Source organism: Columba livia, chromosome 2 (genome assembly GCF_036013475.1).
Source record: "Columba livia isolate bColLiv1 breed racing homer chromosome 2, bColLiv1.pat.W.v2, whole genome shotgun sequence".
NCBI classification, from domain to species: Eukaryota; Metazoa; Chordata; class Aves; order Columbiformes; family Columbidae; genus Columba; species Columba livia.
In genome coordinates this window covers 119,101,937-119,124,308 of record NC_088603.1, presented here as the reverse complement: position 1 = coordinate 119,124,308, position 22,372 = coordinate 119,101,937, and the positions used below count along the sequence as shown (strand labels likewise).

Below are 22,372 nucleotides of genomic sequence, written 5' to 3'. Positions count from 1 at the left end.
TTGTTATCACAGCATTTTGGTGATAGCAGTAATTCTTGACTAATAACACTTAAATGAAACACTGATAATACAGCTGCTGTGATTGCAAACCTGGGCTAATAGAAGTGCTGTCATTTTAAAAATTACTATTGTAGAAATAATGATCAAATAGAGAGGCTGTTAAAGGAACAGTACCATCATGCTTTAATCGCAAAAAGTATTTCCGAATGAATAAAGAACCATATAATATTTAACAAAAAGCATAATATTTCATAGACATTGCAAAATATGAAATGGAAAACAAATATTCTGTCACAGGATGAAATAGATTATTTCCTTCCCTGTGTAATTCTTTAACAAGACCAGGACAAACCACATTTTGACAGGAGGCTGTATTTTGGGTTGTTGGGGACTCAGGTCTAGAAAATGCAACATGGTAACTCAGAAAACATTCTGTAGATACCATATACAAAGATTAAATATGAATTAAACACATTTCTAGTCAGCTAATGGGTGATGGTGTTTTTCTTTAAGGTTACTGAGGGTCCAGGAGCTACTATTTAATAGCGCCCAGTAGTGGAATACAAATCTTGCAAGGCATATAAAAAGGTGGGCCCAACCATTAAGATCTTCAAACATCACTTTAGACATGAAATAAAGAGACATAAGAAACGAATGAGGGAGGTGGTGAGCACCTGTAGCACCTACAGATCTTGCTAATTCAGCTGTGGAGTTTTAAATGTTCGGGAGTGTTCAAAATGGTTAATTTGTCTATACAAAGCCCCGTATTTTCAGCCAGCTGTACTTGGAGGCTCTCAAAATGCAAACCCACTCATGGCTTTTTAACCAATGTAAGAGGCCAAACAAACACGAAGATTTTAAAGGCTCACTCAGCTCATTTTAACAGCTGTAAAACGTGCTTCACAGAATATAAAGTAGCTTCAGTAACTGAAATGAAAGTCTTCTCTAGATTTTGATCTATTCATTCTGGTGCACTTGTTTCAACAGATAATCCATTCCTCTATGAGAATTGCAGCCTGATCCTTTTCACATTCTCCAGACAATAAAGTAATAAACTAAAATAAAGCCTGAAAATACTGCAATGCGATGAGAGCATCATGGGAGTGGGAGTGAAAGTGACCTCCAGCTCCTTTGTCTTACAGGGCTGTGCTTCATATAGCAGCAAGACGGATGGAGACAATGTCAGTGGAGGCAATTCACACCTTTTGTCAGAGAGGGAGAAAAGAGACCATCTACATTATTCTCACAAGGATGATTTGGAAAACATTTTCCCAGAAGTTGGAAGGTCCTTCAAAGCCTTGCTTTCAAACACTGGTGTTCTTTACTGTGAAGGATATCTTGCAATTCCCTGATAGCAATATTCTTAGTTGGTTATTTCCACATGAAATTTTCAGTGTAGTTGCTTGACTGTGGGGGGAATCTCAGAACAGATGTGCATTTGAGATTAATTTATTCTGTTTTGTTGCCTTAGAGGACACAGTGGTAGCATATTACCTTGCTACAGTGAAAAACATAGATATGGGAAAATCATCTAGTCCCTCTCACTCACAGTGCAGACTTGCCTTCTGCAGCGCATTCCCTAGTGCTTTGTCCAGTCTATTTTTAAATGGCCTAAGTGATGAGAATTTCTGCAGAGGAGAGTTCACAGGCAGGCCTCTTTCCTCTAACACAGCTTTTGATAGATAAAGAATAATAATAATAATAACAGTTTTATTTATTAAGCTTTCTGTCACCCACCAAAGTCCTCAGGGTGCTAAGCAAACATCATTAAAAATTTCTTGTCCCAACCAAGCTCAGCAATGTTTCGAAGAGATCAGTAAACAAAAACCAACACTAAAAGAAAAGACAGAGGAGGACAAAGGCCCTAGCAAATGTGCAGCTCAGGAACAAAAGGGTTTTACAATAAGGATTGTTGCAGCAAATCCTCTCAGCAGAACCCATAACTTTTCAAGCTCTACAGTCAATTTTGTGGAGGTTTAACTGTTACTGCTTATCAGGAGATTCAAGGTTCTTCTAGCATTCTCACTATGTCACAAATCCAGACCTACATCAAAGGAAATTTAAAAATATCATAATTCTGAACAAGTTTATTGAGTTAACATGAAAAAAAATAAAGGAAAAGAAAAAAAAAGAGAGAGACATCATTTTCATTTGTTTATTTGCATTAAACCCATAAAGTCAGTGTTAGAATTTTAATTATATTGAAAATCTGCCATCTGTATCTGCTAAATCCTCATTTGCTGGTAGCTGCGGTCATTTCCCAAGTGATATAAAATGTGAGGAATGGAACCAAAAGCTTCACTATCATCAAACTCAAACAAATGTCTTCAGGAAAAAGCATTAACCAAAAGCTAAGTCAAGTGCCTGTCTTTTCCGTCCATGTTTATCAATGTTAAAACCCTACTGGTTGCTACTTGCACCAGAAGACTATTGCAACTTCTGTAAGGGGGGGAAAAAGCGTTATATTTCTTTTTGACAGAACCATTAAGGAACTCTGTAATGTTTCAATCTGTGGTCAGTGCTCTGTTTTGCTTGGCTCGCTAAACCCTCAGCCTCAGCTGGCATTTCCTAAATTAACAGCACATTCACTCCCCATGTTAAGACAGTCAGACAAATGGTTCAGCCTAAACTAAGCAGTTTGACACTCATGTGCTTCAGCAAAGCTGAACAGCATCTCATGACGCTTACATGATTGGATGATATCATAATCATATGATAAAAAGCCATTAGGCCAGGACCAAAATCTAAAACATAGGTCACTATGTTAGATGTAAAAATGTGTACCCATTTAATAGAAAAAAAAAAAAAAAGAAAGAAAGAAACAAAAGAGAGTTCTGACACCAGGGAACATCTGGCTAATATTTACATCTCCTGTTTAATTTGGATGCTTCAGTTTAGTTTTCAAGATGGCAGTGTATAGAAACAAATTAAGCCAATCACTCTATCCGCAGTTTAGAAAACCAAGATATGTTTATAGTTTCTCATATTAATACCTCATCCACTTGGCCAAAATGCTTCATGAAAAAAATACCTCAAACATACAATTTCCCTTTAGTAACAAAGCCGTAATTCAGCATAATTCTTTGTTGATGGGATGAAAAACGGAGTCATGTAAACTTGGAGTATGGAGATAAAGAGATAAGGTTGGGCCATAGGAAACAAAATAGTCTTCAGTGCTGTAGAGTTAAACTGAAGCCCATTAAGAAAGTCAACAGAATTAGCATTTTGGGCCCCATCCTACTTTCCTTTAAATCAATGGGATTTTATTGCTGACACCAGCTAGAGCACAATCATGGACATGTTCAGTGTTAAAATAATATGAGCTGGATGCCAGCTTGCTTGATCAGCCTTGTGCCTGGGAACCAGCAAGCTTAATTCTGTGATGAGTTTGATACAACACTCATTTCCAAGAGCACTGAAAAACACGAAGCAATTCAGTGATGCTTATGTAGATCTTCAAAAAATATTATCTCTAAGAGGAAAACTGGCCAAGTGGCAATATTCTGATATCTTTGGTGATTGAGTAAGCTCCAAAATGTTCAGGTTAATTAAAGGAAATACTGATTTCAAAATACTAAAGAGAATGCAAAGTCCAAAGTCAAAACTTTTAGTTACAAACCCTAAGGGACAGGCAGGGAAATTTTTTCATCAGGCTTCCCTATTTTTGAATATACAAGGGAGCTACGGGGCCAAAATCCATTCAATATTACTGAGTACTATTGGTGGATATAAATAACTAGTATTAGTGTAAGTGAATAACAGTATCCAAATCCCAGATATAACTAAACAGTTGCAGTGGTTTGGGTTGTTTCTAGTCTGCTGTTTCTAAAGGAGGAAGAAAAGCCCAAGCAAGCTTGCTGAATGTTTCTTATGCCTGTTTAGACTACCATGACAAAAACACAATGTAGACACTCCAAAATTAGTACCAAATTAGCCAGCTTTACTCTAGCAAGCAATTAACCCACAGCTACATGGAACTTAGGGCTGGAAGCAAACCCAGCTGTTACTCAGAGTGCCAGAGACAAAATCCTGATGTCAGGCTTGTATTGCCCACCGAGACCAGCTTGTGGGCTGAGCTCACACAACTGTGAGGGAAACTCAATGGAGTCCTGTGTGTCTGCGGTGTGTCTGTGTGCCTGCGGTGTGCCTGTGTGTCCAGTGCTGCCCAGCTCCGTGGAGGTCATGGCAGAGCCAGGGTAGCAGGGGCAGACACAACACCAGGAGAGGCAAGAAGAGCAGCAAGCTGGTGCAGCAAAGGCAGCAGCAGACCATGGTGCATGTGTTGGAGGAAGCAGGGGGATAGTCTTCCTCAGGGACCACTTCCAAAGGACAACATGGCTAAGATGGCACCACATTTGGCTCCCTCCACCTTCTCTACTCCTCCAGCACTATCCCAGCAGACACTACACTGTGAAGTGCTCTTCATGCCCAATTTGTTCCCATTTGCCTATGTAGCATATCCATTCAATCTGTGCTATAAAACCACGACTTTTTGCTTGCGACATAGCCCTCAACTATTTCAGCTACTTTAAACTAAATAACTAAGAGTGACATGATAGTTATGTCTTAGAGTCACAAGAATACCCTGTGGTCCAGAGGAAACCCAAAGTTGCTCTCTGAGTTGTAATGGTGCAAACTCCCGCTACGCATACTGGTAATTAAGTGTGCCTGCGACTGGTCTCTGGCTTTGAGGTCAGCTGGCAAGGAAGAGCATTCCCATCACATTCCCACCAGAAGAAGGGGGCTGTGACAAGCTGGCCTACTGGGAATGGTTTCAAGGCCATGATGACCTTTGGACCATCTACGGCAATTGGCTGACACTGCTGGTGGACACTGCTCAGAGCCAAGGACCAGCCTCACAATGCAGCGGTGCAGCAAATTCTCTTTAATCCAACCAACCCAAGCATCTCCTTTGCTACTAGAGCTGTAATCCACCAGACCTTCCTGCTCTGAAGACAGCTGAGCCTGAGCAGCCATGGGGCTAAAGGGTGGTCCATGACCCCCTTTTTTTTTTAAAGAGATAAATATAGCTACAAAGGCTATATGCTGTTGTGAATATGAGCATGTGATGTCCTCAGAAGAAGGAGAGCTCTGTGTCTCCCGACAGCACTGAGAGCAAACCTTTTTCTTCATTCATAAAAAAATGACAACTCTTCAGATTCATTTAAAAAGGAGGTCACCTTTGTGACACCCACAGTCACTTTGGTGAGCACTCACCACTCTCCCACCCCTCTGAAGGTGATGGAGGTACAGCCAGGCAATGGGTGTACAGGAGGTGGTAGGAAGGGAGGGCTGTTGTGTCTCTTGAGCGCCAGCCCAACACGACGATGTTTCTCTGGACTTCTGTGGAAAAATCTCATTTTCTCATGTAGCAGTGAGTGTGGGCACTAGAAATATTTTTTTCCTCAGTGAGCCATGAGAGAGAGGTACAAGAGTAAGTAAATAAGCTTCCGTACAGTCAGACCTGTCATTTCTTATACATTGATTTATACCCACTACAGAGCACTCCAGAGCAGGAAAGTAACAGATGGAAATAGTATGCCAGTTTATACTTGTGAGGAACTTTTCCTCCTACCCCAACCATCAAAAGTAACCCTTTTATGAATTAAAACCAAGTTATCTGTTTATTACAGCAGCTGTTTTAGCAAAGTCTTGTTGATTTGCTGTTTAAAATCCTCTGGGCTTCAATGGGCCTTTGCAAATTTGAGTGACCAAAAGTGTACTCTTCCATCTAAAAATCTCAGGTTCATTCTTTTTCTTTATTTTTTTCCCTTTGATCTCAGGGCATGACAGAAATGGAAAGGCAGAAATCGGAAGTTCAGACCTATGCCTTCCAAATTCTTCAATCTCTGCTTCCAAAAATGCTCAGGGAAAAATGGATGGGAAATTGCAGACAGGGTGTAAAGTGCTCAGAGTGTTTCAGAAGTGATGCAGTCATTTAAAAGGCTGACTTAGAAAACAATATGTTTCTTCCTTTGATATCCTCCCAAGAATGCCTGCACCAGCCAACTTGCTTAAAGTGACAAAAGTCATTACAGATAAACACAGTGGATTGTTTATTTTGGAAAGGGACCTGGGCATAACTCCTCTGAGGTAAAGCACAGGGCGGTTCTTTCTTTACCTGCTGCGGGATCCAGCAGAGAGGCAAGGTGCTGCATGCTTCTTGTTCAAATGACTAAGACCTTTGTCTAGGCTTGAACTTTCATACCTGTCTTCAGTTCCTGACATACCTCGGATCCCCCCACCGCCTGCTGAGCCCTCATCAGAGTGCTGGGATGGTGAGCCTATGGAAACAGAATACCACTGAGCTCGGCGGGGAAGACAAAGCCCCTCAGAAAGGCGAGCAGCCTCAGGCCACTCTAATTACAAGTCCCTGCACTGCTTGAAGGTACTCAGCTGACATGCCTGAACTGTGCAAAGACCTTCAAGTGAACTATTATACAAAGCTCAATGTATCACATGGTTGCGAAGCAGCTGCTAGGTCTCACTGTAAATGAGGCACAGAGATGATAAGTCACATACTCTCATATACAATGTGTTTAAGGAAACCCCCACCCTACAGATTTTACTGCCTTAGGCTGGGATGGAACTTGGGAGGTGGAGGGAGAGGGATGTGGGAAAGAGTTTTATGTGAAGACGTTCTAGTCTACATTAAGCATGTGTTTACTTCTAGTAGCTTTGGCAAGTTAATCATAACATGCATTTAAGTTCTTTCAATAACATCCCCCAAAGTGGATTTTTTTAAATGTCACTTCCCTGTTTAAACCAACACAAAACTGTATATCAAGATAAATCTTTTGTATGAGACACAGAAAGCGGTAGTCACTAACATGTGGTTTTTCCTTTGCTCACTTTGCTTGGATACATAAAAGCTTGAAATGCATGTTCTCAATTCAGATAGGAAGAGTGTAAATGACATGCATTTGATTGCACAGATACAACATGCAGAAAGACCGACATGATTAAGAACAAAAATCTGGCAAAGTAGAACATAGCAGATGATATAACCCACAGTAATAAACGATTGAATACTGTGGCTAAGGCTGAATGGCTGCAGAGCAGTGCCTTTAACACACCCAAGGAGGTGTTTCCTATAACCAGTGACATACTGTGACTGTAGACATTTCTAAAATCCTGTATTTGTAGAAATACAGTGTTGAGAGGGAGATGGAGAAATCATCCAGGGCGCTGTGTTGAGATGGGCTCCGCAGCAGGAATCAGTGTGATGTCGAAATGGGAACTCAAACCCATGAGAGCTATTATTTCAGGCTCTCTGTACTGTCAGTAGGTGGCTCATCTTTTCAAGATTTCCTATCTGTCCATAATAAAAAGTAAATATATACCTGTCAAAGTAAAAAAAAAGAAAAAGTGTTTTATATAATGAAAATATTGCAAACCAATAATGCAAAAGCAAATTTAATTATTTTTTCAAAATGTCTGGAAAAACATCCTGGAACTTATTTAACTGATACGTGTTCGTTTTTGGAGAAGCATCCATAACATACACTAGCCTTCTCACACCTTCTTCAAACAATTTTCAAACAGCTCTTTTGAATCAAAATCTTCTCTGTGTAAAAGATGTGCATATAAAAGGCATTTAAAGATCTCTGAGTGATAGCACATTATATGCCAAACATATATGGTTCCTGAGGCTGTGTTATAAAACTCTTTGAAGCAAGGCATAGAAGCTCATTAAGAGACAATAGTATGAAAGTCTAGTGAGAAGCAGGTGATCAGAGGTTACTAGGAGGCAACTGCAAGAACTAGACAGCCCTAACAGGGCTTGGAAATCTCACTTTTCTCTATGGATCTGTTAGAGAAGAAAGATCCATAAGACCAAGAGTAAATCTGGGGCTATTAGGATGATGGCAGGAGATTCACACTCTGGCTATTATGAAAGGAAAATACTTCATCATTAAAACTGAAGCCAGAGCCTTTTCTCCTTTATAGAAAGTCTTGAATCGCACTTGGCTTCCTTGGGACTATCTGAATAGCCAACCATTTGCTTAGGTGATTTGATCTTGCTCTCATTCAAGGCAGATGCGTCTCCCTTCAACATCAAAGAGGGCATCATGACACCTTCACAAACTGTGTTTCAATCTGGCTAACAGAGGGTTGCACTTAAAACATTTTCTAATAGAGACACTACAGAAAGCAGAAGTAGGTCCAAACTATGTTAAAAATTCACTTAAAAAAATAAATTAAAACAAAAATGGTTAGAACATCACAAAGTAAAGTTGGACAAAGAGGTTTAAAACTAGCACAGATGGGCCAATGTGCCTTTTACCCCTTATCATAGACATTTATATTGTATGTCAAAATAGTGCAGAATGCAACGATAGTCAATGTTAGAACGGTCTGTCTGGGTCATGCAGATTCATCATCAGCTGAAACAAAGTGTATTTTCTCCTGGAGTGGGTCACTGTTCTCCTCAATCATCTCACGCTTTTGTTGTGTTTATTTTCAGCACACAGTTTAATCTTAAAGATGCCATTTAACAAAGAATTTGTCCTGATAGTAGCAACATATGGAAGCAGCTGTTTGTCATCCCTGCTCATAAAATGAGTTACATCTTCCTTTAAACAAGACAGCTTTTTATTTTGCTGCTAAACCTGCAGTTGAAGCAGTACACAATGATAATAAACATGTCTAGAGAGGTCTCCAGCTCAAAGCAAGAGTTACTGTCCATGAACTCTCCCACCCTTTCGTTCTTATTTTCTAGCACAGGACATTTGCCTGATTTGGAGAACATCTATAACATGCAAAACATGAGTTATATTCTGCACTCATTTCTTAATTATTGTTATTATTGTCATAAAAAAATCTGGTGGCTGAAAATATATTAAAAATGTTAGTGTCTGATGTATTACACATTGCCTTAGTACATTACAGCAAAAATAAAACAGATTATGTTTTGTACAGCATGTCCAAAACACAGACTCTATCTATACCACTAAATAAACCACAGTCAGGGAGTGAACTTGATTACTGGACTATGATCATTCTTTCTGCTTATTTATTAGTACCTCTGTTGGCACAGTTTTGGCCTGGGTTGACTACCAGTTTTCAATGCACATATGTCAGGGAGCTCTCTAAGCAGGTAATGTGGGTGAGACTACAACAAATTAGAGTCTGTACTGTCCTCTAATACTATCTGCACAGGCATAGTGCATTCCAATATCTCTACACACCTTTGCACCACAGCATGCAACACAAGCCCACGATTTCTGTACTATGAAACCCTGATTCTGATGGGCAGAAACACAGCCCTCACCTTACTGAACATACCTGAAAATAACACACTTAAAGTAATAGTTGCATCTTAGACCCCCTGGGAAACCATATTCTCAGAGGAGATGTAGCACCATATGCTGTGTGGCAGAGACAAGAGTCCCTGTCCATGTTGTACTTATCAACATTAACATAATTATAATATCTTGGATACTTGAAGACCTCCTGGGTATGACTTCTTGGAGAGAAGGAAATAAGTTCAAACAGCAGGTGAAAGGAAAATGTCATGAGTAACAGTGATTCCTATACCTTCACCATGTCGTTTGATGAGGTCTAGAAGATTTGGCTGTGGGATATGGTGCTGTCTCTTTACAAGGGAGAAATGTTTTGCAGTCCAGGTGGAAGGAAGGAATAGCCAGCTAAACTGTGAGGGAGAATGAAGTACGTTCCAGGGAGGCCATCACAGAAAAATATGGATAAATGCATGCAGAGAAAAGTGGCCATAGGACAACGAGCAAGGAGAGGAGTTTAAATATGTGTCAGTGAGGGGTTTCAAGCAGGGTCAGAAAGGATGCAGCTGAAAATCCACCAGGACACCTACTCCAGCAAGGTATCTGAGGGGTGCTTTCAGGATCACGGCGCATAAATGCAATGATTTACCGATCACTGAAAATCCGGCTTATCCAGCAATATCATGTCTAGCAGTTTTGCAATGTTTTGTAATACACTAGGTAAAAGAAGACAGTTTCTGTAGAGTTTTCAGGTTAGAATAGGCAAAATTTAAGGCTGTAGCTCTGCACTGAGAATGTGATATTATTGTGCTCTTTTGCTGTGGATAAATTCTAACTCTGCCCAGCTAATCATGTGTAAATGGCTGATTTCTCATAGGCAGGCTAAAGTAGACATTTAGGAGGCCATTGAAATGAGGGAGGCCTTATACTAGCTCAAGCTTGGAGACCACTTTTCATTACTGACTCTTGTCAATTATATTCTATATAAACACTATATCTAGCAGGGATTTCACAGTCCTCAGAGAAAGAAGAAGTGGTGATACAGCATTTTAAGCAGGTCAAACATTAAAGAAGGTAAATAATAGAGGACCATATCCAGATCAAATGGAAAGTTTATGCAAACATATGTGAAAAGCATTTTTGACCCAAACTGTAGCCACTCTAATAGTAATTTCATGCACATACACGCAACTATAAATATAAATGATTTGTTGATACCCAATGATGTCAGCCACCTCTTAGCTATAACTTCTCATGCCCCTTATTTGTTGTTCATTGAAATATTTAATTAATTAATTAATTAATACCTAGCCCCTTAACTTATCTCCCTCCAATAGTTTCATCAGTTTAATGCAACAACCTAAAAATGAGAATTAATGTGTCCATCACTTCCTTCCCAGATTTTGACCAGCAGTCCCAGTTGGGAAATACTAGACATACAATTGGTTCAGCTTCTTACTGCTGTTCAAAGTGAGTTTTTAGACAGGTCTCATTAAATAGATGGACTATGAGACCTGGTAATTTACAGTAACAGGGGGATGGATTCTGTGACCCTAGAGGTCCCTTTCAGTCCCATCTGTAGGTATTACCCTGTAACAAATTAAGTATCTTCTTTCCCTTAGCTAACCTGAGTTGAAACTAGGCTCAGTGTTGTAAGCCACAAATAACTGTACTGAACCATGTAAAACTAGCAACAGAAGAGAATTAGATACCTTGGTTTTATACTGCCTGAACCTATGGCAAGAACTTAGCCATAAGTTTTTGTCAGCTTAGCCCTGGTAGATCTCCCTGTGGTGATTTCAGATGTTATCTTTTCTCACCTGCCCTGACATCTCTTTGCTGGAACTTAGCACTCTCAAAGCAGAATCAGCAGAACATAGTATCTGTCTGCCTATCAGTCTCTGCAACACATAGTGTAGGTTTTGCTCAGCTTCATTGATATCTTCCTTGTCAAGTTGCTGGAAAGATTAGATTATGATAATGATTTTTTCATATTTTCTATTCTATAGGGACAATTCCACAGTTACAAATATATCAGAAACTGAAAAATAAGTTAATGCTCTCTTAGAAATAACTACAGCCACTACGTCACTGATGTCCTTTGTGCTTTAAGAGATAAAGTTAAGACTTTAAATGCCTTCTTTACTAAGCTTCATAAAAACTTTTGATAACAATGGTAGTAAAGGCTTAGTATACACACAGGTTGGTTGGTTATTTTTTTTTAATTTGGTTTGGTTTTGGTTGCTTGTGTTATTGTTTGGTTTTGTGTTTTTTTAAATAAGCACTTGCAATTCTTTTAAACCGCTGTATCCCAAAACCAGAAAATAAATTCAGGCATGAAAATAAAGTAAATGACCCTAACATAAATTAGGAAAGTCCTTAATTCTGAGATTGCTGAAGTTCAGGGTCAGGTAATTCTTTTGCAGAGCAGATTATTTCATATTTCATAGAAATCAGAGGATATAGAACATAAAAGGAGCCCCAGCAATTTATATAGTTCATTCCTGTGCTTTTAAAATACCTGCATTTTCTCTGGCTCATATTTATTTTATCCATCAATTCTCCAAAAACTCTTGTAACTTCCTAGGTACCTTGTACAAGTACTTAGTTATCCTCAGATTGGTAAAAGGATTTTGATTTTTGTGGGGTTTTTTCCATATCTAACTTAAACCTTCTTAATTTCATATTAAAGCAATCATTTTTCTCTGTGCTTTGTCAGTGGACTTGGAGTATAATTGATCACTGTCCTCTTTACAACAACCTTCTACATACTTGAAGACTGTTATCACGTCCCTCTCAGGCTCTTCTGTTGTAGACTAAACAAACCCAATTCCTTCAATCTTTCCTCATAGGTCATGTTTTCTAAACCGCTTATCATTCCTGTTGCTCTCTTCTGGACACTCGCCAAGTTGTCTACATCTTTCTGAAAAAGTGGTGCCCAAAGTTGGACTGAGTTTCCCAGCTGAGAGCTCGAAGTGCCAAACAGGATGGTTTTCCTACCTCTGCCTGGCACATGGCATTTCTTTTAATTCTAATAATTTCTTTAAATTCTAATAATTTAATTAATTAATCTTAATACACAGAGTAATGTTGCTGTTCCAAAAAAGACATTATGCTCTTGAGTCATACTTGGTCTGTACTCCACTACCACCCTCGGCTCCTCTGCAGCACTGCTGTCTGGCCAGTTACTCCCTGCTCTGGATGTGTCTGTGTGACTGTCCCTCTCTGGAAAGAGCACTTCACACTAATCTTTACTGAACCTCATTTCAGTGGTTTCAGATCATTTTTCCAATTTTTTGCAATAATTTTTAAATTCAGTTATGCTTTAGAAAGCATTGAAAATCTCCCTCACTCTCAGGGTATGCAAGAATTTGTAATGACAGTCTCTACAGACATCCAAAACACTGACCAGAATGGATTTACCAACTACTCATTCTAACAGTGAACTACCTCATATCTGTTCCCAAACACTCTTTTTCAGCCACTTTCTAATATTTTCATTTAGGTCATTTTTCTTTAATTTGCTTGTGAGAAAGTTGCATGAGGATAGGTCAAAATGTAAGATTACTATATACCATATCTACTGCATCCTTTTATTTATAAGGACAGTTACCTTGTCAAAGAAAGTAATTAGAATGACTTGACATTCTTTTTTCTGATAAATCCATATGGACTTTTTCTTATCATCCCTAAGTACTTATAAATTGACTGCTTAGAAAATTGTTTCAGTATCTTTCTCAGTATTGACATTAGACCAGCTGGACTTAATTTTTCAAGTCTTCTTTCTCTCTCTGCTTAAAGACAGACACCATATATCCTTCCCCTTTGGCCCTCTGAGGCATCATTTGTATCTCAGTATCCCTGTAAGTTACAGTGACTGCTTTCCTTGTTCAGTTGTTCCTTAAAGGTGAGGTAAAAAGGAACAGAGATGTTACATGAAGGTACTTCAAATTATGCTTTCAACAAATAAGATGTAAGTATACCACATTTAATCATTTTATGAATAATAACACCTAGTATAACAAGGAAAAAGTGGCTTGGTGCAATGAGAAAACACAGATCTTCCCCCAGGACAGCAATTTTCATGAGAAACTAAGATTTAGTCATTTAAATCACTCCTACAATTTTGTTATCACTTTCTTCTTGCTAGACAGTTGGACTATGAGGTCTAAATGTCCGGTCTCCTGGTTCCTAAAAAGATGCCTTAATTAGTGGACTATCCTTCTTGACTACATTAATATTACAGTTACTGAAATAATAGAGCTGCTTCAGTTTCTACAACTAACCCTTGTAAAAGGAGACAGTGGAGAGTTTCTGAGCACTCCAATGTGTCCTATAGCAAAATCCAATCTGATTTAATTAATCACATTTATTAATCTTTACTATTTACACTCTGTCAGTGCCAGAAGCCTTTGTTAGGGACCTCAGGTTTATTGTTTCATGTACTTCAGGTTCCTGTTGAATAACTTTTTTCTTTGCCCTTGAGTATCAGTGTGGCCTCTGAATGAACCTAGCCTTGTTTTAATTTTGTCATTTTCTCCCTCAGTTACATTGGTAAAATGTCAAATTCTGTTTTTTCTGGCAAATGCAAACTCTTTGAAAAGGACAGGAACAAGAATGTTTCTGCCAGTCTCTTAAACTCTGAAAGAAGATAATTGGAAGGTGAATGAGACAATAAAAATTATTGCTTCATGTGCCTACTTACTCTCCACATGGAAAAGTTTAAATTCAACCAAGCAGAGGCACCTCAGCTCTGAGAACTGTCCCCTTGCTCTGGAAGCATTCAAAACTCCAGTCCACACCATTCAGTTCATCAGGGACATACAGACTCAAGAAACATTAGTCTTTATCGGTGAAACTGCATATTCCATTTCAAACGGACAGTGTTGTCAATTTGTTGCTAATTGCCTTGCAAGAGACATCCCTTGCTGGATGTTTCAGTGCAAAAGAGTTAACACAAAAAAATGTGAGCAAAATCTTGCCAGCATAATCAGGTAGAGGACAAGGATCTTTTCAGTCAGAAATTACTTTTTTTACATAACCACCTCTCTGAGAACCATGCTTTCAGATAGAAGTTCATCTTTAACATAATTCCAAAATGTTCTCCACACTATAAAGGCTGAAGGTAAAGATCAGCTCAGTTATTAAGATGCAAAACACATCTTTTCAAAACAAAATTTTATGTTGCTCTTGTTTCAGCACTTTTATCACTACAAAGACCTAAGCTCTAAAATACCAGTGCCTAATTTTGTCATAAATTAGGTGACTCTGCAGAAATTCAGCTCATAAACACCTTTAAGGATCTAGATCTTTATGTCTAAACATAGATAAAATATGCATACTAAATAGATGTAAGCTATAATAGGTGGAAGCTTTGTCTATTTGGGTGGGACATCATTAATGGCTTTCTTCCTTCCAGTTGGAAGTATGTAGGACACTACAATCTGAATTTGCTTCATCAGAATGAAAAGATGTTACCGCAGTCATGCATTCAGTACCACTTGCTTATGCTTCCATTTATAAAAGCTGGACAAAGCTTCTGAGCATAAGACCAAAAGTACCCTCTAAAGATAGGCCAGGTACCATTGTGTTTGACTGTATTATAAAGCTGTCCACCACCAAAGTCTTTTGTTTACTTATAACCCTGAAAGCCCCAGCAATGTCAGATTACTGAATGTAGATTCAATTTTCAAAGTTTCTGTCCTCCAGCAATGTCTACAGCCTGAGGGTTTCACCTAAACTCATCTCCTATTAAATCGTACAAGTCCAGACACAAAAGAATCATGCTGTACTGTCAGTAAAGCTAATTTGTCCTATTTTTGCTTTAAATTGAAAGGGAGGACAAACATGAATCTACCATATACATTATCAACTTAGCATTCACTTTAGCAATATTTGAAAGCTCATTTGCTTAACGATCTTACATGTTCTGCAATGTATTCCAGAGCATGAATTATTGTGCAATAATTCACACTCAGGAAATCCACTCTTCCTTGGTCTTCGGCACAGTGCCTCACAGCTTACTACCTTTGAAGTACTGAATAGTCGTTTGCATGCTGTTGCATCTTGCAATTTATTGTTAGTATTCCTTACTACAATTAGAATGGTAAGTGTTCCAAGCTGATGAATTTCGATAACCCGAATTGGCATATTTACTGCAAAGACTCAGTCACTTTGGAAACTCCTAATTGGTACTGAATAGTTCCCTTCTACACACACCTACAGAATGTAGATTCAGGCTAGAATTTGGAAGTAGCAAATTGCGAATCAGTCATTATGAATTAGGGCATTGTAAGCTAATGCTTCATGTAGGCTTTAAAAGATCTGTTGGGACTTCTGCGGGAAAAAGATTGAAGTCTCCTAAAAGGAGACTGTGATGGGAGAAAACTCACGGTAGAATTTTCTTATCATCTGGGAAAAAAAAAAAAAAAAAAAAGAAGAAGAAGAAGAAGAGAAAAAAGTAATCACCTCACTTCAGTTTAGCATAACACTGAAGTGCACTCAAAGCTAATTTTCTGATGGTACTTAAACTCAGTACTTCAGCACAAAAAAGTCTGAGACTGTGCCTATTTTAGGCTCTGTAACAGTCAGGACCTCAGAGAATTTGTTCCAAAATTCAGTGCCTAGGCATCTGTTCATTAAGTAGTAATCTCCTACATGGTGAAATTTCAGCAATCTAGAGGGGATTAGTGTGAACTCAGGTACCATTATCAAAAAACAATCAAAAGCAAAAACAAAGAAAAAACATTTCATCCTATTTAATATTGTAATATTTACTTGATGTAAGAGACTGCAACCACATTCAATTTAATTGAAGTTTGTCAATTGGAACATTAAATGGAATGGCCATGATTACTGGCACTAATTAGATAAGATCTCAGAAACCAAAATGTCAGAAGACATGAGGTACTCAGAAGATCGCTATGGTTGTACAGATGATGATCAGTGGGGTGTGGTGAGTCCAGGAGAATGCTCTTGTTAGCAGCCTTTTGGACCAAACGAAATATGAAGGTAGGATTTAGTTAGTGATTTCTTGATGACTTATGTCTGGGACATATAGATTTGGATCAGAATTTCTTCTTTCCAACTCCCAAAGCAGCAACAGAGGCAGGTGGTGCGTGGCTGGTGTCCACATGCTGTTTCTGCCACCTCCCTCCCTCTTCCTTCCCCGCTCTGCCCAGCGATGTTGAAGGTAACAAATGGCACATTTCTGTTCTGGCGCTGTGGTAACACAAGCTTGGTTCTGAGCTTTTCTGAGCTCTCTCAGATCAGCAACAAGACATATCATGCCTGCCTGCTGGTCATGCATCGTTGTCCGTAAGACTTGATCAGAACAAAAGTCTACTATTACATTTTGAAACTCGTGCCTTAGATAATCAGGACATTGTGATATGCTGCAAAGTACAACAAAACTTAGAATCAATTTGTTAGATTAATTAATGCTGGAAAAACTCTCTTCATTAAAGAAGTCTCACTTTCATTTTAACCCTGTGCAAAGAGACCTTCTTACTGATAACCCTGGGGTTGGCAACGGGAACTTTAGACTCATGAGGGTCACAAGGGGCACTGAATTCTGCCCTCTGTAGTCCAAGGTGTTTCATTTAGGAAAGTCCACAGAACGCTGATACTATATCATATTGCCCTTACTCTACAGGCCATAAAATAACTTCATTGCCCTCTGACAAACTTAAAACAAATTGTAAAGATGAAAACCAATTTCTAGAATGTTTCCTGCTGCCCAGGGTCCCTGCAAGAACAATGAATTTAGTAGAGAAAGCTCTTAGGAGCTAGTGGACCACACCCACAGTTCAGAGGAAAGCAAAAAGAAAAAACAGAAGCTTACTCGCACAGCTTTCCCTTAATCTGATCCAGAATAATAATAAAAAAACCCTCTTCCTGACATCATTTTAGCAATCAATTTAAATAGCCCAATAATCAATTCTCTTTCAAGGAAGGTTTTTAACATTGCTTGTTTATGGGTTTTTTCTGTCTCTGTCCTCAATACCATTCACACAGTTCTCTCTAATGCATTCGTTTTAATGGGTTTCTCTTTGGCCTCTCTACTGATCCATTAATAAAACTGAAAATGAAAACCAGACTTTAAACTGTTCTGTACCAGAAATAGAAACATTGCCACATTTTGGTTTCCACTGGTTTGTTATCCGTGTAATAATTTTCTTATACAAGCTAATATCGAAATTAATCATTACAGAAAAGACTCATGACCTAGTGTATCAAATGCTCTAACAAAAGTTCACTTATAACTCTTACAGTCTTTTAATTCACTTACAGACAGAACAGTTCTCTCTTGTGAGAACTTGGAAGGAAGGGACAGGCAATTGGTTTCTGCTGCAGACTTCCCTTCAGTGGAAAGTATTCATTTGGTAGCCGTGGTCAAGTTGAAGGTTACTGAGACCTGACCACAGTGATGTCTTGAAATCCAAGGAAAAAAAAAAAAAAAAAAAACACAAAACTCTTTCTTATATGGTATTGCATCTGGAACAGATAGGACAGAGTGGTGAGGAGATAGTTGCTTCTCTACAGTTGCACGTATGTCTGAAGACTAATTCTGCCCTGCAAATCACCCACTTAAATACAGTCTTTCACCCACAGTCCTGCCCTGGGACTCCACAGTTTTCTGGTGAAAAGGAAAAGGGTGTACTATGTTCACTTTTGCCAAATATTCTTTCTTCTGCTCTTTTTCAACTACACAAACTCTTCCCAATTGTTAATTCAAAGTTACTTTCTAAGGAACATTTCAGGAATACATACTATGTCATATTTCTACTGCTCCAGCAGCAACAGCAATACATATATGCACACCACACATACATATACGAACATGTGTATCCATGTATGTATACATATGCACATATATCTATGTAGACTTCAACACAAGCATATACTATTCAATAAACAAAAGGACATCACAAGGTTTTGCCCACAGTAATACAAATGAGACTGATAGGTCCTCAAGACAGGCCAAAAATAAAATCTCTGCTTGCAGCCACTGGCAGCCCATTGACACACCTACATTATCATCAGGTACTTGAACTTTGAACCAAAAATGAAAGGATTTGTAGCTGAGTCTGGTGCTGGAGATCCTACGAGCAATTGCAATACTGTATTCATGTTCTTTTTCTTTGTGAATACGATGTCTAAAATCAATAAAACAATGAATTCATGGCTTGGGGGAAAATTATATCAGCAGCCAAAGATCTATTTTAATTAAATAACAATATCACCGGTTAGAGGTAGTCCTGGGAATAGTTCTATCTTTCAAGGAAAAGTATCAATTGAAATAAATTATTAAGGCTCTTTGATCATATTATATGTGGTCCTGTAAAGCAGTTATAATACTAAGGAAAACAGATTCCTAATTGTGCATTGTTTTATGTTGCACTAATAATGTTCCTTAAACTGCCAAAGCTGTTATGATATGGCAACTGAACTCATAAAATGTTTCTTAAGTCATTGGTTTAGACTCCCTCTGCAGAGGAACACATGCTTCATGCTAGCATATATGTAGAATATCAATGTTGTTCTTAGAAAATCATGTGGTCAGGAGTAATTAAAAAGCTAAAAATGCTAGATATTTCTGTAGTAAAATAAAACAAATAGTAATTTCTGCGAGCTTCAGTTTCAGAGGAAAAAAAAATCACAGGAGAGTCAAAGCTTTATGAGACATCCAGACATTAATATTTTTAGTTATTAATTTCATTTTCTAAACTCTGATTTGCATAGATTTTCTAACTGGTTTAAAAACAGGATATACATTTCTACCAGTGAGAATTGCAATATAATAATAAATGATAGTGTAACAAGAAATATATCCTAATGTTTGCAGCACTGTGGAAGTTGATCATGTGCCCAAATGGGATATTTGTCCTCCTCTGAAGTATCAGGTTCAGTGTATATATTTGAAGCAACATATGCAAACACTTTCAGGAGACAATCAAGGTTTTGCATTCTTCACTGAACCTACTAATAGCATTTCAGGTAAAAAGTTCTTACTTTGCAGTGCCTGAGTGTTGTGTACAATGAGTTTCAACGAAGAGCTTTCTGTGGGTTTTCAGTTTTTCCTGTTTCTTGTGACCCTTCCTAGTAGTGAGCTCAGTGGGAAGAGAACTGCACACTGGGAGCCTGGGTGGGTTGTGTGTTTCTGAAAGAAGAAAGGCAAAGTGCTTGTTACATAAAATGTGCAATTGTGATCACATCATGTCAGCCCTTAGAATAAGAAGACGCGTGAATTAACACAGATGATGTACAGAGCAGTATGAAAATAAGGAGTGAGGTCTGATGCATACTGAGGAAGGGAATAAACATTAGTAGAACAGCAAACAGCATAAGCATTAGTGAAAAAGACTGAAGAATGAAAAAGGCTATGAGAATCTCTCAAAGTGTGACAGAAGAGATTCAAGAAGTGAGCATTGCAAGAGAGGAGAGTGACGTTGTCAGCAAAAGCCTGCTCAGAGTGACAGCGAGAATCCAGAAACCACAAGAAATCCCTGGATCCACAAAGGGGAAAATTTTAATATCAGGATGATGGGGAAATGAAATATTTTTACAAATATACACAGGAAGAAATCTTAATATTTGCAAGAAGAGCTAGAAGTGTACATGAAGGAGGCAGGAGAGTAGACAGAAAATGTAAATATTTAAATACTAAATGTACCACTATGAGTATCTACCAGTTTTTTCCTGGAATTAACAGCATGAGAAAAGATGTCAATAATAAGATTGGTTTCAAACTTACCTAGCTGTACCAAAGCAAATACAGAGAAAAATCAATAAATGAAACAAGATTAGACTGGACGATGTCTCTCTCCCAACCTCTACAACCTGCAATATTCATTTGTTTAGTACAAGACAAGAGAACAGAACAACTTTCTGCACCCAGATTCCAGTTCTTCAGCAGCAACAATGTAGTATTAACTGAAAGTACAAGATTCTTGTGTCTTGGCACAAAAGTAAAACACGGGCTTCTCTCTGTAAGTAGCCAATGAGCTAATAGATAGAAAATATGCATTTCTGCAGGCATGCAGCCTGACTGTCCTGAGAATCATCTAGCCTGGCCTGCAGATGGAGGGAGGATAATATATTTCAATTAGTTTACTGGTCTGCTCCAAGATGGCAATTCATGTAATTGCAATTCAAGCTAAGTTTAAATATATAAATAAATAAGTAAATAAGTAAATAAATAAATATTAAAAAAAAAAAAATATTGAAAAAGGCATGATAAAAGACAAGCCTTTCCTTCAATGGAGATGAACATAAGCTTATGCTGTATTACAGTAATAATAGTGATGTGCAATGGGTAATAGTAATAACTGATTTTGCTTGGTAAATCTTAAGATACTTTAGTTATGTCTAAAAAGCAAGTGGTTTTGCATCGGGTTGCAATTCAGAAGAGCAAAAACTGAAACAGTTAATTGGGAAGCACCTCCTGTGCCCATAGGTACTGTCTGCTCTGATGGCAAAGGCTTTGCAGTGAAATAAGACAGAGTAACCTACTGGAGCAGGAAGAGGCTGGTAGCAATTAATGGGGAAGTTTGTTTCTGCTCTGCAGAAAGGCAATTGTCTAGTTAATCCCTTTCCTGCGGGGACTAACAATGACCTGCCCCCAGCAACACTAGGCTGTTTTGTGACACTTTGCCTTCTGTGGGTTGAGAGCCAGCCAAATACCTCGTACAGCTCAGCTCACAACCATACTATTTTAAGACTTCCTCCTCCATGGAATTCCTTTGGTCCTGCTCATTAGATGCCCACTTAAAATATATTTAGGGCAGGGGCAGTTCCATGTTTGTCACTACGCACTGTTGTTTTTTCCTTCTGCTGCTAGAGAAAACGCAGTGTTGCCATCTCTCTGGAGCAGGGTGAAGGTTTCATTTCTACCTGTATTAAGTAAGCAGCAGGTACTAGAGATGCTGTGTTTTGTTACACAATAATGCATGCTAACTACAAACCACAGAGGAAGCTGAAAAGTCGCATTTGATTTTGTAGTTCAGCAAGTATTCGGGCTTCTTTCTACAGATTTCTGTGTTTTGCAGTTAGTCATTCATGCCATCGAGTTTAAATTATATGAATTAAAAACTGCCTGGCAATCTTCCATTTTGTGGAACTCTGTGGCAGGGCGTCGTTTAAGAAGCTTACGGTCGGACCAGTGCCATGATATGCAGACATGCCTGACAGCTGAATTCAGGCTTTTTCATGTTGTGGCTTATATTTTAATTACTTTGAAGAGTACTGTACTAAAAAGGAAATGCCAGATAGACTGTATCATGGAAGCCAGGGGAATATTGCAAATCATCGGAACCTTCTGAGGTGAAACAACAATTAATGGGGGAAATGTTGGGTGGAGGAAAGATTCAGGGATTATAACAAATTCGGTAATAAAAAACAGTGTAAACAGCCCCTACTGCATGATCGTTGACTTAGACTATATTGTTGTACCAGAAACACGAGGCAAAACTTCTATCTTGATTTCCCTAATACAGATGGCAGGCAAATTATTAGGAATTTCTTCAAAGACCAAAACTTAAAAATTCACCATAGTCTATGCAAATCTTTAAGGTTATCTTTTCTTAAATGTTAACACATCAGTAATACAATGCAATGGATAAAAATAGATTTTCAGCTACAGGACACTAATCTAGTAATTTTATTTAAAAACAAACAAACAAACAAAAACAACCTGATGAGCTCTGTGTAGGGAAAAACATTGAGGAAGAATAGAGATGACAAAAATATTGTACAGACAAGACAGATGATACATGCAGGAAGCCACTCATGTTTATAAAGCTGAATGCACAGAAAAACAATCAAGATATCCTTTCCTTTCTACTCAGCTAATACCTGCAGAAATGATACATGCCTTGTCTTCTAGCAGATGCTTAGCTCCACGCTGTATGAGAAGAATACTCTATTATTTCTGCCACTTATACAATCCAACATCATACAAAATACAATTCAGTGTGAGTTTCACAAGTTATGAGCCATTCACTGCCCTTGATCTGGGTGAGGAACTCCCATTGATCTCAGGGAGAAATGTGAGCACTAGAAAGTCCTCAAAAATAAACTGCAGACCAATCCTGCAATGGCAGGAAATGGATTAGATGAATGAATATGCC

The 22,372-nt window shown here is 38.4% G+C and overlaps 1 long non-coding RNA gene across 1 annotated transcript; it reads right to left on the bottom strand.

The window, feature by feature from the left end:
* Nucleotides 1-2,144: 2,144 nt before the first annotated feature.
* On the bottom strand, nt 2,145-20,396 carry LOC135578617 (uncharacterized). The gene is made up of 3 exons (XR_010470561.1): nt 19,999-20,396; nt 19,257-19,404; nt 2,145-7,343 (listed from the first exon to the last, which is right to left on the bottom strand). It is a non-coding gene; the product is annotated as an uncharacterized LOC135578617 (long non-coding RNA).
* Between the last annotated feature and the right edge of the window lie 1,976 nt (nt 20,397-22,372).